We start from the raw sequence: 16,646 nt of genomic DNA on the forward strand, positions 1-16,646 counted from the left end.
CCACATGATGTAGGGATTTATAGTAGTTAGTTGCCATGACAGTGGTAATTGGAAGTACTACACAGCATGCTGAATGCAGGTAGCAAGTGGAGGACACTGATTGGTGCAGAGGCCATCACCTGATCATGTGCATCACCTACAAAATCCATGCTGCAATCTATTCAAAGCAGCTCAATCCAGTTACTGGAGAGAGATCGAGAGAGAGAGAGAGAGAGAGAGAGAGAGAGAAAGAGAGAGTGTGTGTAAGGCACAAACAAACAAAAAAAAAAAAAGGAAACCATCCAGAAGAGACTTCATTCCCAGAACAGGTATGTGAAGTATATATGCATGTAATTGACTGTAGTACTTGGTCCATAATAATGGGATAGATGATGTAGAATGATTTATATGTGCCTTGAGGTGTTGTTGTTGTAATGATGTTCAGCTGAACAACTGCTATGGACAACAGAGTCTATTATTAAAGACAATGAGGCTGAGATGCAAGAGTTATTTAAGAAAATTGAGGAAATTAATAATTCTGTTCTGAATGATTTACTGTTTACAGTGGACAATGAAAGGACCAAATACTATGATACTAAACAGAAAATTGATGAAAAATGTCTTAACATTTCCCGAAGGAAATCTAGGAAAATTGAAAAGGATATCCTTGAATATAAAGAAAATTGAAGCTATCCCAAAACTAAGCAAGTGTATGGGAATGGTAGGACCTTCAGGATAGGAAATAAGGATGAATATGGGTATAATAAGAGGCTGAGGTTTAATGAGGCTGGTTTTGGAACAAATACTGTAAATGGAAATAGATGGAACAATGGAGGGGGGATGATATGCACAACAATACTAATTATAATAGTAATAGATTTGTTAATGAGGAACAGGAATTTGATAATTTTGAGAATCAAGTATATGATATTACTGACCCTTTAGAATTCCCTTTACTGAGATGATCAGAAAGAATCAGGAACAGGCTGATTGTACAATATCACAACAAAGAGGGGAAGTCTTGGAACTTAATGAGGATGATGGGTTAGACAATGAAGGGGGTATTATTAAAGTTAATGAACATGTGTATAGATTTCATAATTATAATATTTTTAATTATAGTAGTGTAGAAATCAATGAATGGCATTTTAAATTGTTTATGAAGGGACTAAAATTTGTCCCAAAGCGTAAAAATGACATTAGTAAGATTTAAAACTATTCACGAGAAAGAAAGATTTTGAATTGATATTTGAAAATAATAGCAACTTAATTAAACAACCTTTCCCCACCACTAATAAGGAGCTTAAAAAGAAAAGTACTAGTAACCCTGCCTTACACCCACAGCTTAAAAACTTCGAGGTGGTAGTGGAAAAAGAACTTAGAGAAGTTTTGAGCAAGTCAAAAATAGTGTTGAATATGACTTGGCAGGAAAGATGTTTATTGAAAGAGCTTAGTGACAACAAGAATATAAGAATTTCAAGACCAGATAAAGGTGGAGGTATGGTTATCATGGATAATATCATATATGGAGCTAAAATGGAGGAATTATTAAGAAATGAGAATAAATATGAAATAGTGTCCCTTAATGAGATAAACATTGCACATTCTAAAATAGACTTTGCATTTAAAGAGCTTTTAAAAGATGAATTAATAGATAAACAAACTTTTGATTTTTTTATATGTTGAAAAACCTTTGATTCCTGTTATTTTTGGAATAGTAAAGGTGCATAAAAGCACTCAAGACCTATTGTTTTGGCCTCTGGTTCAAAAATATACCCTTTAGCGAAATATATAGATTCCAAAATTTAAAAAGTTTGGATAAATCAAGAAGGTTTTCTAAAAGACTCTTGGGATTTAAAACTAGCGATACCGCTGTTACCACAACCAGGTCAGAAGAGAAGCAAAAATTTTTTTAAGTTAGTTTTCAAAAAAAAAAAAAAAAGCTTTGGCTACTACTTCAGGCAGTAGTCAGACAGAAATACAATACAAAACGCCAAAAGCAGTTTTAAACTTTTAGTCATACATGACGTCACCATACACCACAAAAGACTTGCGCATTCCATTTAAGCTTGTAAAATTCACACACAAGTGTTAAAAAATGTGTATGTAAAAACCAGCAAAAGCTGGAATGTAAAAATATTTAAATTTAAAGTTTCCTTAATTTAAAAGGAAACAATACAAGACATAAATACACACACAGCACACACACACAAAAAATGCCTTGGTTAATTTAACCATACTATACCTCCTAAATTTTTAAAGCGCTTTTTTAACTAACTAGTTGTTTACTCCCCTCCAAACTCTCTAGTTTATAATATGAAGAAGTTATATGAACAGAGGTCTCTTCCCCTCAGTATAGATGATGAAAAGAAATTAGGAACACATTGTACTTTGCCAAAATAAGCTCCCTATTTTTTATTATTGTAATTCACCTTTAGGTTCTAGCCAGATGGGTTTAGTGGTAGGCTCCTAAACTACTGCTTCTTACCTGCTTCTTAAAACAAAATGCCCCCATACCACAAGAGATAGGGCTATGATAGAATAAAAAGTAGGGCCCTAAAACTGGTACCCCCAAAGATGTTTTGTAGTGGTAGGTCTCTTTGTGCAGTAAGTATGGATACCCTCTTTGGACTTAGTGTTCTTAGTTCTTATAAATCATATGTTATCAAATCTGTATACTAAAATATATATATATATATATATATATATATATATATATATATATATATATATATATATATATATAATATATATTATATATTAAGTATAGTGAAAAGAAGAAAAGTGAAGATTTAAAATTATAAAAATAATACTAAAATATAAAATAAATAAAAGTAAATAGTATTACATTGGATAAGTTTTTTTAAGTAAAGTTTAAGGATACAGGTGATGTTACAATGTAAAACCCAGAACGTTTTGTTGCATGGCATCTCTTTTGATTTTCTTCTCTTTAATTTTTTGAAATAGAAATAAGGCTTGTGGCCACTTATTATTGGTCAATGTGGGATGGTATGTTGCTGGGAGTGGAAGCTTCTCTGACTTATAATATGTTTTATTTTCTTTTTTCTTTTATTTTCTTTTTCCTTTGCATATTGAATGTTAGTAAATCCTGTCCTTAAATCTTTTGCCGACATAATAATTACCAATAGCAATAATAGAAGTCACAAGGGTCAGCAGTCAACTATAACTAGTAATGCAGTTCTATTTTCTTTCCTTTGTCGTTCTTTTTCCTTTTTTTTTTAATGTGGTTTGTTTTTATTTGGTTTAATTACATGTTTACCCCGCAGCAGAAATGTTAAATCTTTTGTTTTTTTTTGTAAATTTTTTTTTTGCTTTTTCTTTAGTAAGCTTTTTTGGTTAGTTTGTATACTAGTTTGGAGTTTGGTTGTGGGTTTACCATGTCTAGTTTACCATGGATTTACTGGTATGCAGTTTAACACTTAGAATATAATTATTATAATTATAAATAGTGAGTGATCCAGTATAAATGTAGTTATGAAACTACTAGTATTAGTGTGCCAGTACTAGTTTCATTAGAGTTTAGTAGTGGTTAAGTTTATTGATTAATACTTAGAAGTAACCTAAGGACACTAGATTAGAACACCAGGTTGTCAATTCTAGGGTGACCAGTTGTCCAGTTAGTGTTAAATAAGGTACATAAAATAATTGATAAACTAATATGTTGAATTTCCCAATAAGTTCTAACTACTGATCCTCACATTCCCTCTCTACTAAACTTTTCTCTGCTTGGTGTTTTTTTTTCCCTATTTTTGTTTTTCTGATCAGACCTTTTTTTATTTTTCCTTTTCTGGAAGCTAAGAAAAATTGAACAAAGATTATTTGATAATGACATAATATTTCTAACAGTGGACATTATTGATTTATTTTCGGTTATCCCACATAATGTTGGGATGGAGTGGTTTTAGAAAGCCTCTTGGATACAAAGAAATTCAATTGGAAATAACTTAGAGTTATAATGGAACTATTAGAATTAGTCCTATTTAATAATCTCATAGTCTTTGAAGGAAAATTTTTCAGACAACTGCAAGGAGTTGCTATGGGGGCCTGTTGTGCCCCCAGTTATGCAAATATTGTTCTCAGCACTTGGGAAAAGAAAATTTTACTTATTCCACCATATATAAACTACTGGAGCTTCTTTAAAAAATATTTGGATGATTTGTGTATTTTTTGGACAGAGGGGGAAGAAAAATTGACTGAATTTCTACAGTATATCAACAACACCACTAGTTTTCTTAAATTCACATACAATTTTAATAAAGAAATGCTGAATTATTTGGATGTGACTATTTATAAAAATCATGGTAGTCACTCATTCCAAAATGGTGGTCGTCTAGTGTACAGCTTATGCACAGAGCTCCCTACCTCAACTACACCCTCTAGGATTCTAAATACCTCGAAAAGAGCTATTTTACCTTCATCACTTCGGAATTTTCATCACCTCTGCAGCCAGCAAGATTCAAAAACAGCTTTTCAACTTTTACAGCTTTTCCACAGTGTTATTTCCACAGAGATCCAGGGGGCCTGCTTCCACTTGAAGTACTCCTAACTCCACATGGCTAAACAGATAAAAATGACAAATGATCCTACTACAATGGATACACAAACAACAAAAGCCAAATCTTCAGCAATATTTTCACCAGAAAAAGAGGGACTTTCAAAAAGACAGAGAACAAATAAACAAAATGTGGAGCCTATTAAAAGCAACACTAATACCAAAGAGGATTCCAACTTCCACATGGATAAGCTGAAACAGGCCCTCCAACCCATTCATTCTGCCATACAAAGTTTTTGGAACAACTTTCTACTCTAGGAAAATCCATCAATCAAATTCTTGACAGAGTAGACACACTTGAACAAAAAACACAAACTAATGAGTTTCAAATACAGTCCTTATCTGATGATCTGCGCACCAAAACAGCTTCTATATCAGATCTACAGATAAAACTAACAGACCTCGAGGCTAGAAGTAGACGTAACAATATCTTAATCAGAGGTCTTCCTGAGAACTACAATAGCCAAGGCTTACTTAATGTTACAAAACAGATATTTGAATCACTACTACACTCAAATGGAGATAATCTTGAAATAATTATTGAGAGAGCCCATCATGCGCTACATAAATGTCAAGACGCCTCAGCACCTCGCCAAATCTACACAAAGTTACTTAATTATCCAATTGCCCAAAAGATACTGTACTCGGCGAAAAAACAAAAAACCTTCATGTGGAACAATCACAAAATAACCTTCTCTCAAGATTTACCCCTTTCTATCAAAGAGAACAGACAAAAACTAGTTCTGTTTTGTTCTGACCTTATCAGAAGGAATATCAGATTCCAAATGCGCTTCCCAAACACCCTGATCTTCTTCAAAAACGACATTAAATTCACAGCAACCTCCCAAAGCGAAGCAAGAGAAGCTTTCCTTAAAGCATTCAACAAGGTTCTTGAATCTTAAAAAAAATACTAGTACTAGCGCTCTAGCTGATGAACTTCCTATAAACTCTGTCTACTTACTGGTTGTTTTAAGGACAATTCCGCTCACTAACTCAGCACCAATATAATTCCCTTATTATTGTTAAAGATGTTTAAATGTTTTTTTTTCCTTCTTAGAGCAGGTACACGTGTCAAGCAAGGAACTTGTGTTCAACGCGAGGTTTCCAGTAGGATATCTTCAACTGGGGACTCTCAGGAGTGCACGCACATCAGGTTCGACCTCTACTAATCTCGCTTACAGCACTTTGTGCAGTATGCAGTTCCTGCATACAATTTTAAGAACCTGCCTGAACATATCAGCTTAAAAATCATTTCATGTAACAGGGACACTCTGGTTACGCTGAGCGGGGGTTGTCTCAGTCTGATAAACCTCCTTTTTTAAAAGGTAAATAATTTTGTGATCAACATGCTTAAATAAATACATGCTAAACCAACATAATGCAGATAGCAGCCCAACGTATGTAATAAGGAGCTGCTTAGTACAATTGCAGTAGGATGCTGTAGGGATATTGTGTTAGATAAACTCACGGTCACAGCAAAGTTCGAACAGCTGTAGTAAACACTAAATGGTCACAAGCATCTAGGGTAGCCAGTGTGAAACCACTTACACATATTGCAACATTGATATGCTGAAGATTACAGATATGCAGATAAATATCTTGTGATGGGAATTAAGGGAAGTAATCTTGTGTAAGATGCCAGCAGTGGTAATGTGGCCACAGAAACAGACATAAGGCTGCAAAGTGAGGTAATGATATAATCAAGCATGCAGAAAACAATTGAGAAGGGCGTGCAAAGCTTACTCAAATATCAGTCTGAAGTCCTTACACCTAGTAAATGTTTAACATAGTTGGATAGGAGGGGTACAGGAAAGTAACAAGATTTATGGATTTAAATCAGTTCTGATATCGTTAGAGTTTGATCAATGCAAATACTTTTTGCTCAACTCTATTACAAATGTTTAAAATGTTCAGTTTATTAAACTTTTACAACTTCTGCTAATGATATATATACCAGTTACACTTCTCTGTATATAATAAGCTCCATGAGGTTTTGTTTTTGTAACAGTCTTCCACACTATTTGTTTTGTTTGTGATCTTATAAGAGTTGTTCTTAATTGTATAAAAACTGTTTTCTATGGGTTTCATAGACCCCCATTTATCATACGCGTTAAGATTAAGCGAACAGGCTTGTAAATATATGTAAATTTCATCTTGTCATAGCAATCTGGTATACTATTAGGATTACTTTTCATTTATGGACGCTCTCTGTGCATTGTAGTAGGGATCTAGTCTGATGATCTTTTGGATGAGACTTTTTTTGTACATATGTATAGAAATGTTCTGTTTATTATATGTTTGGTTTTGTACTTCTTCACCTAAGGGGTTTGGGTGGGTAGGCACCGGGGTGAGTCAGAAGGAGTACTTTGCTACCTTTACCTTTATATTTAATTTTTTTACAAATTCAGTTTTGACGTGGTTCTCCAGTTCCCCTCTCTACTTCAAGTATAGTGCAGATTCTCTCCAACACTCACTAACCTTTCCATATCTACTACTAAGTATCCAAATATACAACGTTTCCTTCCTCCCTGCTAACTGTTAACTTGCATGAGTTGGTCTGTTGACTCTTGGAATATTAAAGGCTTACAAAATACTGCTAAGAAAAAATTGCTACTCCACCTTGTTTTTAAATCCCAGGCCAATATCTGTTTTTTACAGGAAACACACCTGTCTAAGGAAGAATGGGAGAAAGAAAACAACAGAAAATGGATTAGGACTATAATAAATGCCGGCGATAGCTCCAATTCTAAGGGAGTGGCCATTATAATTAAGAAACAATTCCAGGAAGCTATTAATGAGTTTAAATCTGATAAAAATGGTAGATGGTGTTATTTTACATCTATGCTCCCAGACTCATCCAAACCAGTTCTTTTTTTGAATTTATATGGACCATGCTCTCAACAACAAACCTTCATTTTAGAAATCTATAACATACTAAATTCATTCCAAAACTACTTATTCATAATAGGTGAGGACTGGAATGCTGTAATAGATCCTAGCTTAGATCGCACCAGTAACTCTTCCTCATATAATTTCCAAGCTTCTATAGCCCTAGAGGAACTTATCTCAGACTTTAATCTTATTGACGCTATTGCTTTTAGTAATATCTCGACCAAAGAGAACTTATATACTTTCTACTCTAACTGCCATAAATCCTGGTCATGTCTAGACTTCTTTTTAATCTCAGACCCTCTCTCTAAATTTAAAAATGCTTTCAATATTGAACCCCGATTTCTTTCAGATCATGCAAAATTCTCCCTCAAAATTAGATTTAAGCCCCCTACCTTCACCTTCGCTAACTGGACCCTTAACAATAACTTACTAAATAACAAGGACATACTAAATAAAATCAATGACATGCTATCTGACCTAGACATTAATCTTAAAAAGTCCCAAATTCCACCAGACATCCAATGGGTGGCTTGCAAAGCTGAATTAAGAGGATTTTTGATTAATAAAGCTTCCTTTCTTAAAAAACTCAACAAAAAAAGAGAAACTAATTTGACCTTAAAACTTTCTTCTTTAGAAAAAAAACAGAGACTATACCCCGACCCAAAAATAGACGAACTGATCAATACAACACGTAAAGATTTACTTGAACTTCACACACATAACTACTCCCTGCAGGAACAAAAATTTATAGCAACCTACTCTGAATGGGCAAATTCCCTCAAGAACCCTGGCAAGAATACTAAAAAACAATAATGGTGCTCCTAGAATTTCCACTCTCCATTACCAGGGTAAAATTTACAAATCAGATACTGAAATAATTCAACTATTTTATGAACTATATTCAGATATTTACAGCAGAAATGAACGCAACACTTTTAAACCACAGATGGAGACCTTTCTCAACTCCATCAAATTTCCTTCTCTTAAGGCAAACCAAACCTCCCTTTTATCTGCCCCGCTCGATATTCAAGAGATTCAAAACGTCATAAATAACCTTAAAGTAGGCAAATCCCCTGGCCCAGATGGCTTTACCACTAACTTCTTCAAAGTTTTTAGCTCAAAAACTTCCTCTATTCTATTGAAAGTCTTCAACTTCATTATAAAGAAGGGTATTACTGACTTACATAGGAACAATTCAAAAACTATCTTGATATTAAAAAACAAACAAGATAAAGCAGACCCTCACAATTATAGACCTATCTCATTAATAAACGTTGACATTAAAATCTTTGCTGCTATTTTAGCTAATAGACTCCAAAAGATACTCCCATCCTTAATATTGCCTGACCAAGCTGGTTTTATGAGCAACAGACACACATGGGACAATACCTTAACATTGGATTCCCTAATACAATTTACAAAAAAAGTTAAAAATCCGATATACGCCTTGACCTTGGATGCCTCAAAAGCTTTTGACAGAGTTAACTGGGACTTTTTGTTTACTACCCTATCTCACTTTAATATACCCAAAACCTTCTCTGATATGATCAGAATACTTTATACAAACTCACACACATACCTATACGTAAACAAACAGAGCTCCAGCCCAATACTGATCACCAACGGAACAAGGCAGGGGTGCCCACTTTCCCCCTTTCTTTTTAACATTTTTATTGAGCCCTTTTTTTTATATATCACCCAAAATTCACACCACTCTATCCCTAAAATCTTAAATACTCAAGTAGCATTATCGGCTTTACATGACCTAAATTTATACTTTCAATTTCCCAATTCAGATTTACCTAAAATTATAAACGCCGTCAGGAACTTCTCTATTGCCTCAGAATACCAAATTAATAATAAAAAATCACATATTTTCCCAATCAATCCTAATGTCCACAAATCTTTCTTTTTTCCCCGAGTCTCCCTTCCAAATAACATATAACCTTAAATATCTTGGTATTCACTTTGAACATAACCAAGCCTCCATGCTTCAAAATAACCTACTAAAAACATGGTCTAGTATACATCAAGATCTACAAAGATGGAAACTCCTGAACCTAGCGTTCTTATCCAAAGTAGCAATAGTGAAAATGAATGTTTTACCCAGACTCTTGTATCTGATATGATGGTTCCTAATAACTTCTTCTCCAAAATTAACAAGGATCTAGCCAAGTTCATCTGGTTTCCTAAGTCAGTCAGGATCTCTTACTCCAAGTTAATCTACCCCAAGGAGAAAGGAGGGCTAGGCTTTCCAAATTTTCAACTTTACTACACGATCATCTGTTCTAATAGGGTCTGGTCTATCTCAAATTTTAATAGTAAATCTCATATTCACTATCCATCCTGGATGAAAATTTGGCATCATCATATTATCTCCAACAAAATTAATCCGCATGCTATCCCCTTTCTATCCTCTACTTCCATGACCAACTGTAAACTAGCTCACACCCTGAAACACAAGATCAGGCTTTTCCAAAAACTGATTAAGGACATCTACCTTGGAAATATCTTACCCCTTCTCCAACCACTACATCATAACCCAAACCTCAAGATCAATAATAAAATGTTTGACCTCACTGAATTCCCCCTCATCAAAGATCTTAATATATGGGATATCCTCAAATATAGGACTAAAACTCTTGCCGAGCTACGTTTAATTCTTGAGACCAATAACAAATACACAGTTATTCTCAGGCAACTAAGAGAGATTATACTTTCACAACCTATCAATCTCTCTCCCAATCCTCAGGAAATCAACAAACTAGGTGAAATCATTTCTGCCATATCGAGCTCTAAAAAAACAATTTCATCCTCTTACAAACTATTGAATGACTTATTATACAACTCGAATTGCCTTTTCTCCAACTATTGGGATAACCTTGGTTCCCCCATTACAGAGGATCAAAAACTCTCAGCTATAAAATCTTCTCTAGAACTCTCCCTTTTCAAAAAACTCTTATATACCCAACTGATGCTGAACAATAACTCTTACTACACTCCTGTAACACTCAATAAATTTAACCCCGATCTATCCCCCTCATGCACTTGTTGCCCCTATCCGAGAGCTGATTTACTACACATTATGTGGTACTGCAACCACTCTCATAAACTCTGGTGCTCTCTAAAAGTCCGTCTGCAGAGAATGGGATACTATAACTCCACACTTTCATGGGAAACAACCATTCTACATATCCCCCCCTCTAAGTTGCCTAAACTACAACTCCACATTTTAATTATTCTCTGTTCCCTTATTAAATTATACATCACAAACAACTGGATGGATCGCACTAAACTATGTTGGAGGGGTTTCAAAGAGATGGCTTGCAAACACATTTCTGCTCATAAGTTCATTATAAATGGTCCCAAGAAGAGAGCCTATTTTAGCAAATTATGGAAATATCTAATTGATTTAATTTTTAGTGCATAATTCCCTATCTCAGCATTTAGTGAAATACATATCCTTACCCCTGTTATTAACTGGAGATCCACTGCCAACTCAAATAATTCTCTTTTTCTTCCTCTCCTTAATATCTCTTTAGAGGACTGGTAGCACATTATTTTGTAAATATTGTATATAAGTGTTTTTGGTTAGATTGATTACAATGCCTTCTTTATCTTTTTTCCTTCTTTTTATGTACCATTGTTAAAATGTCTTCTTGTCCATAACAACTTGTGATAATTCAACGTTTAATTTTAATGTTCATAATCACAATGTTCTCTATCTTTCTGTATGCATTGTTTTATATTATGGAAAAATAAAAGAAACATTTGAAAAAAAAATAAAAATCATGGTAGTAAAACCCTAGAGTCAAAGATTTTTAGAAAATAAACATTTTCAAATTCATATTTATATTTTACTAGCGCCCACCCATTTAAGCAAAAGAGAAATCTGGTTAAAGGTCATGATATTAGAGTATCAAGAATAACCAATGAGAACAAAGAATTTGAAAAAGTAGTAACTTAAAGCATATGTTCTTAGAAAGAAAATATCTGAAATATTTAATAAATGAAGTGAAGGAACAAGTTTTGGATGGGAGGGGTGGCAGATTTGGTCCAATATTAGGACAAAGGTTGGACAATATAAATTTTGACAATAGACAAAATGAAATGGACATTAGGAATTATAATAGTTCATTCATGTTGAATTTTAACTGTGAGGCAGGTCTAGTTAAACAAATAGTTAATAGAACTTGGAAAATGTTTTCAGAGTTTTCAGATTTAAACACAATTTTCCAGCAACCCATTATGTTTAGTTATAGAAAGGACAGAAACATTAAAAGTATTTTAGAAAATAATCTAAGCTATAGTGAAATGAATAATAGGAAAAAGGGCACACATAAATACGGTAGATGTGCTCAATGTAAATATGTGACAAATAAAGAATGTCACTATTGACTTGCTAGGGATAGGTTTCTTGTAAGTAAGATACATGCCAGTTGTGACACAAGTGGTATAGTTTACCTGGCTGAATGTAAAAAATCTACCTCCTTTTATGTGGGGAAAACAGAGAGGGCATTAAGAAAAATAATTTATGAGCACACATATGAGATGCACAGACAAGATCAGAGAAATGCCCTGTATAAACACAGTATAATATGTAAAGAAGCTCACTTTTTGTTTTTTTGTACTGGAAGTAATCCCTCTTGATGTTAGAGGAGGGGATTGGGAAAACAGAATTGAGGTCAGGGAACTATACTGGCAGTTAATATTGGAGGCATATAGGATACCAGGACTAAATGAACACATTTCATTGTATTGAAACTAAGATCCGCAAGATTATAATTAATTTCTATGATGCTCTTTTTTAGAATGTTTTTAAATCAACTTTTTATATATTTATGTTAGTATATGATCTATTTTTGAGCTAGGATAAAATGTTTTTTATATATGTGTAAAATGTGTCAGCATGAAAGACCAGTTCTTGCTTAGAACTAACAATATGTTTTTTCATCACAAGAGGGCGGTTATGTATCTTGTATTTATACATATATGTTTATATTTATATTTATTCTTATAATTATTAGATAATTTTGTATCTTTATAATTTTATAGGGTATTTTATGGTTATAGTGTATATATTTATTAACATGACTTTATAGTAATATATATATTTTTAAGTAGATCAAAGATAAATGATTTCTGTTATTCCTTTGTGTAAATGGTTTCTGCATATAAGTTTCTTTAAGCAAAATAGCTTCCTTTGTGATTGCACTCATTAACAATTAAGTGAATGGTTAATGTGATTGGATTCACTTGGGTAACAATCTGTATAAAATGGGGGAGTGTGGTATGCTGTGTTTTTTGCTGAAGAAGTTACATGGTTGACAAAAAATGTGGTGAACAAGTTAAGCATTTATTGCTATTGTTTCTGTTTAATAAAGTCATAGTTCGTAGTATTGGAGGCTCAAAGTGCTTCATTTTGTTACTTAACAATAGAGTATGTCCCTGTGGGTAGTGGACCATACCCGTCAACCGTGCAGAGCAGCACTGACTGACAAGATGTAAGCCATCAAAGTGTGTGTTGTGTAATGGGAAGTATGTATATTACTGTGGCCAATAGCTGGTGGTGGAAGTAATGCCAAATGACGGACACGTGGGCTCCACAGCCCACCTCTTGCAAGATACTCAGGTTAACCTGTATTGTAGCATGCAGGAATGTCATAGGTGTATAATAGGGTTACCTGCAATCTGGCCCTACATATACCCCACTAATATCAGGCTGTGTCCATATGTGGCAACTGTCTGTGTTGTAGCAAGGCAGAACAGTGCAGCTATGCAGTTAGGTGTTGTGAGACTGTGGACCTGATGTCTGAATGTACCTATATATAGGTATGCATATGTGTACACACACACACACATATATATATATATATATATATATATATATATATATATATATATATATATATATATATATATATATATATATATGGGTCTACCTGACATGGTCGACAGTTCATATGGTCAACAGTTTATTTGGTCGACAGTTCATTTGATCGACAAGCATTTTTCTATAAATATATATATATATATATATATATATATATATATATATAGGTTCATAGGTTCATAGGTTCATACTAGGCTATCTGCCCTAGGGCATTTATAAGCCTAGCCAGAGTGTGTTTGGCTTTCGCCACCCATTTTAAATTAATTTTGTTATGCCTTTTTTTGAGGTTAGTATACTGTGCCTCTGTCTAACAGTGACACAGAAGTGATAGCCGGGGTAAACCTACGATCTCCCATCCACTCATTAAGATTCCTCTTGAAGAGAGTCAATGTGGGACTCTGCCTAACCTGGACTGGGATTTTATTCCAGAGTGAAGGGAGCCTCTGAGTTATGAATCTGTCCCTCCAGCATGTCCTATTTATTTCATTGCAGTAGCTCGATGGGATTTGGATTTTCTGAGGTGCAGCATGTCCATTAATTCCGGGTTGGACATGGCTTTACACGTCAGGCACAGATCGCCTCTGAGCAGGTGGTATGCCACTGAGTAGAGCTGGAGTTTCTTTAACCGGGCAGCATATGGCATCTGTTTGAGCCCTTTGATCCTCTTGGTGAGGTACTTTTGGGGTCTTTCCAGTTGCTGCAGGTGTCTGGTAAGGTACATCCCAAAAGGGGCATTGTACTCAATTATGGGCCTGATGAGGGATGAGTAAAGAGGCACGATGACCTCCCCTGATCTAGATGTGAATCCCTTCATGATTAGGTGGGCTATATAAAATGTTTTTCTAACCACTTTGGCCACGTGGTTGTCAAATGAGAGATTGCTATCAACTTGGGTCCCCAGGTCCCTAATGACTTCTTCTGTACTTAATGGATTACCACCTATGTGGTAATTTGTGGGCACTTTGTTTTTGCCAAAGGGGATGACTATACACTTTTTGGCATTTAGCTTGAGGCCATGGCTCTGGCACCAGTTGTCTGTTTCTATGAGGCCCTTTTGGAGGATGCTTGTGTCGGCTGGAGAGTTGATTATGGCGCCCAGTTTGCAGTCATCTGCGAACTTGGTCAGCCACAGTCCTTCCGTGTTGGCCTGTACCAGCGAGAAATATATACCGAACAAGAGAGGTCCCAGGACTGAGCCTTGTGGGATGCCACTTGTAACTGGTTTGGAGTCTGACATGGCTCCAGCAATTCTAACCATGTGGGTTCTGTCCTTGAGCCAGTTTGCAACCCATCTAGTGACATAGGGTTTATATTTAAGTTGGTGAGCTTATCTATAATGCCCGAGTGGGGTATTGTATCGAAGGCTTTTGCGAGGTCCAGGTAGGCTGTGTGGACCACCTTCCCTCGTCAATGGCCTTGGTGACTGTTTCAAAGAAATCGACCAGGTTTAAGAGGCAGGATCTGCCCTTAACAAAGCCAAACTGGGTAGGATCCAGGGTCTGTAGGTCCCCAATATCTTTATTTATGAGGTCCATGATGATCCTTTCCATAGCTTTGCAGACCAAGCTAGACAGGCTTATGGGGCGATAGTTTCCAGGATCCGTTGAGGCACCACCTTTGTGGAGAGGGACCACTGTTGCTGTATGCCACTCTTTGGGTACATATCCTGTAGTAAGGCTAAGATTGAACAGTAGTTTTATGTTTGGGTTTAGCTCTTCTTGGAGTTCATGTAGGACACAGCCCGGGACACCATCTGTTCCCATTAATGCTCTGTTTTTTGCTTTGGAGAGGGCGGCTCTTACCTGAGCATCTGAGATGTCAGGGGGGCAGCACTCTGTTGGGATAGATATTTGCCCTTTTGGTGGGGAGAAGTTTGCACTGAACCTGTCAGCTAGGATGTCGGCAATGTCTGTGGGCTCGGTGTATTTTTTGTCATTTTGGACTAATTCTGAGCATATCTGGGAATTCCCACCCGGGTTCCTAACATAACTAAAGAAAGCCTTGTGATTATCCTTAGTGTCCTGTGCAATTTTTCTCTCGAAGCTGGCCTTAGACGATTTTATGAGTGCCCGTAGTTTTTTGCTAATACTGATCAGAGATGCCTTCCCTTTTTGGGATTTTGCTCTATCGTGTAGTAGCTTCCTCCTTCTATTGTATAGTTTGTTTATGGCTGGGGTCCACCAGACAGGACGTCTGCCTTTGGAGGATTGGGTCTTGGTTTTATCTGGGATTGCATGATCCATGCATTCCTGAAGGTGTTCATAGAATGCGTTTATAAAGGATTCTGCGGTCTGGGCCGTATTTTCCACAGGCCCGGGGGCTTTGAAGGATTTCGCCTCGGTTTTGAGGCGTGTGAAATTTGCTTTAGAGAAGTTTTTCACTGTGGTTTTCTGGGCAGGGGTGGGGTCGGGATGTGAATATCCAGTGAGATTAGTTTATGGTCTGATCTTACCAGTGAGGGATACACTTCTGGTCTGGAGCATAGTGTCCCCATGTTGGTGATGATCAGGTCCAGTATGTTTTCCCCTCTTGTGGGAGTGGTAACAAGTTGTTTCATAGCATTTGAGTTTATAAATTCTAGGAACCTTTGGCCTAGGGTGTTGGAGCTAGAGTAATGCTCCCAGTCTATGTTTGGGTAGTTGAAGTCGCCCAATATAATGGTGTTTGGAGAGACCTTCATATTTTCCAGTATTCTCAGGAAGGCCGAGTGGGGTTCCTGTGTTTGGGAGGGTGGTCTGTAGTAGGCTATAAACTGGAAGGCAGTTTTACCCACAGTTAGTTGCACATGGATAGTCTCTGATGCTTCGTGCTGTGCCACCAACCTGGAGGTGTGGGTATCTTTGACAAATATTGATACTCCCCCTCCTTTTGTGGCTTGGTCCAAGTTTTGGGGCCAAAAAGCATGGTATGAGATATAACCTGGTAGTGCTGTGGTGCTCTCGGGAGCCTTGAACCAGGTTTCTGTTACTGCACAGATATCGATGTTCTCCATGCTAAGGAGAGTTTCGAGTGCGTGCATCTTGAGGTTTAGACTTCTGGCGTTGAGTAGCATTACTCTTAGTTTCTTATCCCTTGTGATACCTATGGAGGTGGGTTTGTCTTTTGAGCCTTGCCTAAAAAAGGCACTATGGGGTAGCAAGAGCCTTTGCCATTATCGAAAGCCCAGGGGTGACAGGTGCAAGCCGTCCCTAGCGAAGCATCGTGGCTTGTCGAGCATGTCATCCCAGGCTGACAGGCATTGGATCCCCTTTGAATGACACCAACACTTAAGCCAATTGTTGAAATTGATCATCTTGTCTTCATATTGTG

The sequence above is a fragment of the Protopterus annectens genome, chromosome 7.part0 (genome assembly GCF_019279795.1).
Source record: "Protopterus annectens isolate FY-2018-M chromosome 7.part0, PAN1.0, whole genome shotgun sequence".
Lineage (NCBI taxonomy): Eukaryota > Metazoa > Chordata > Ceratodontiformes > Protopteridae > Protopterus > Protopterus annectens.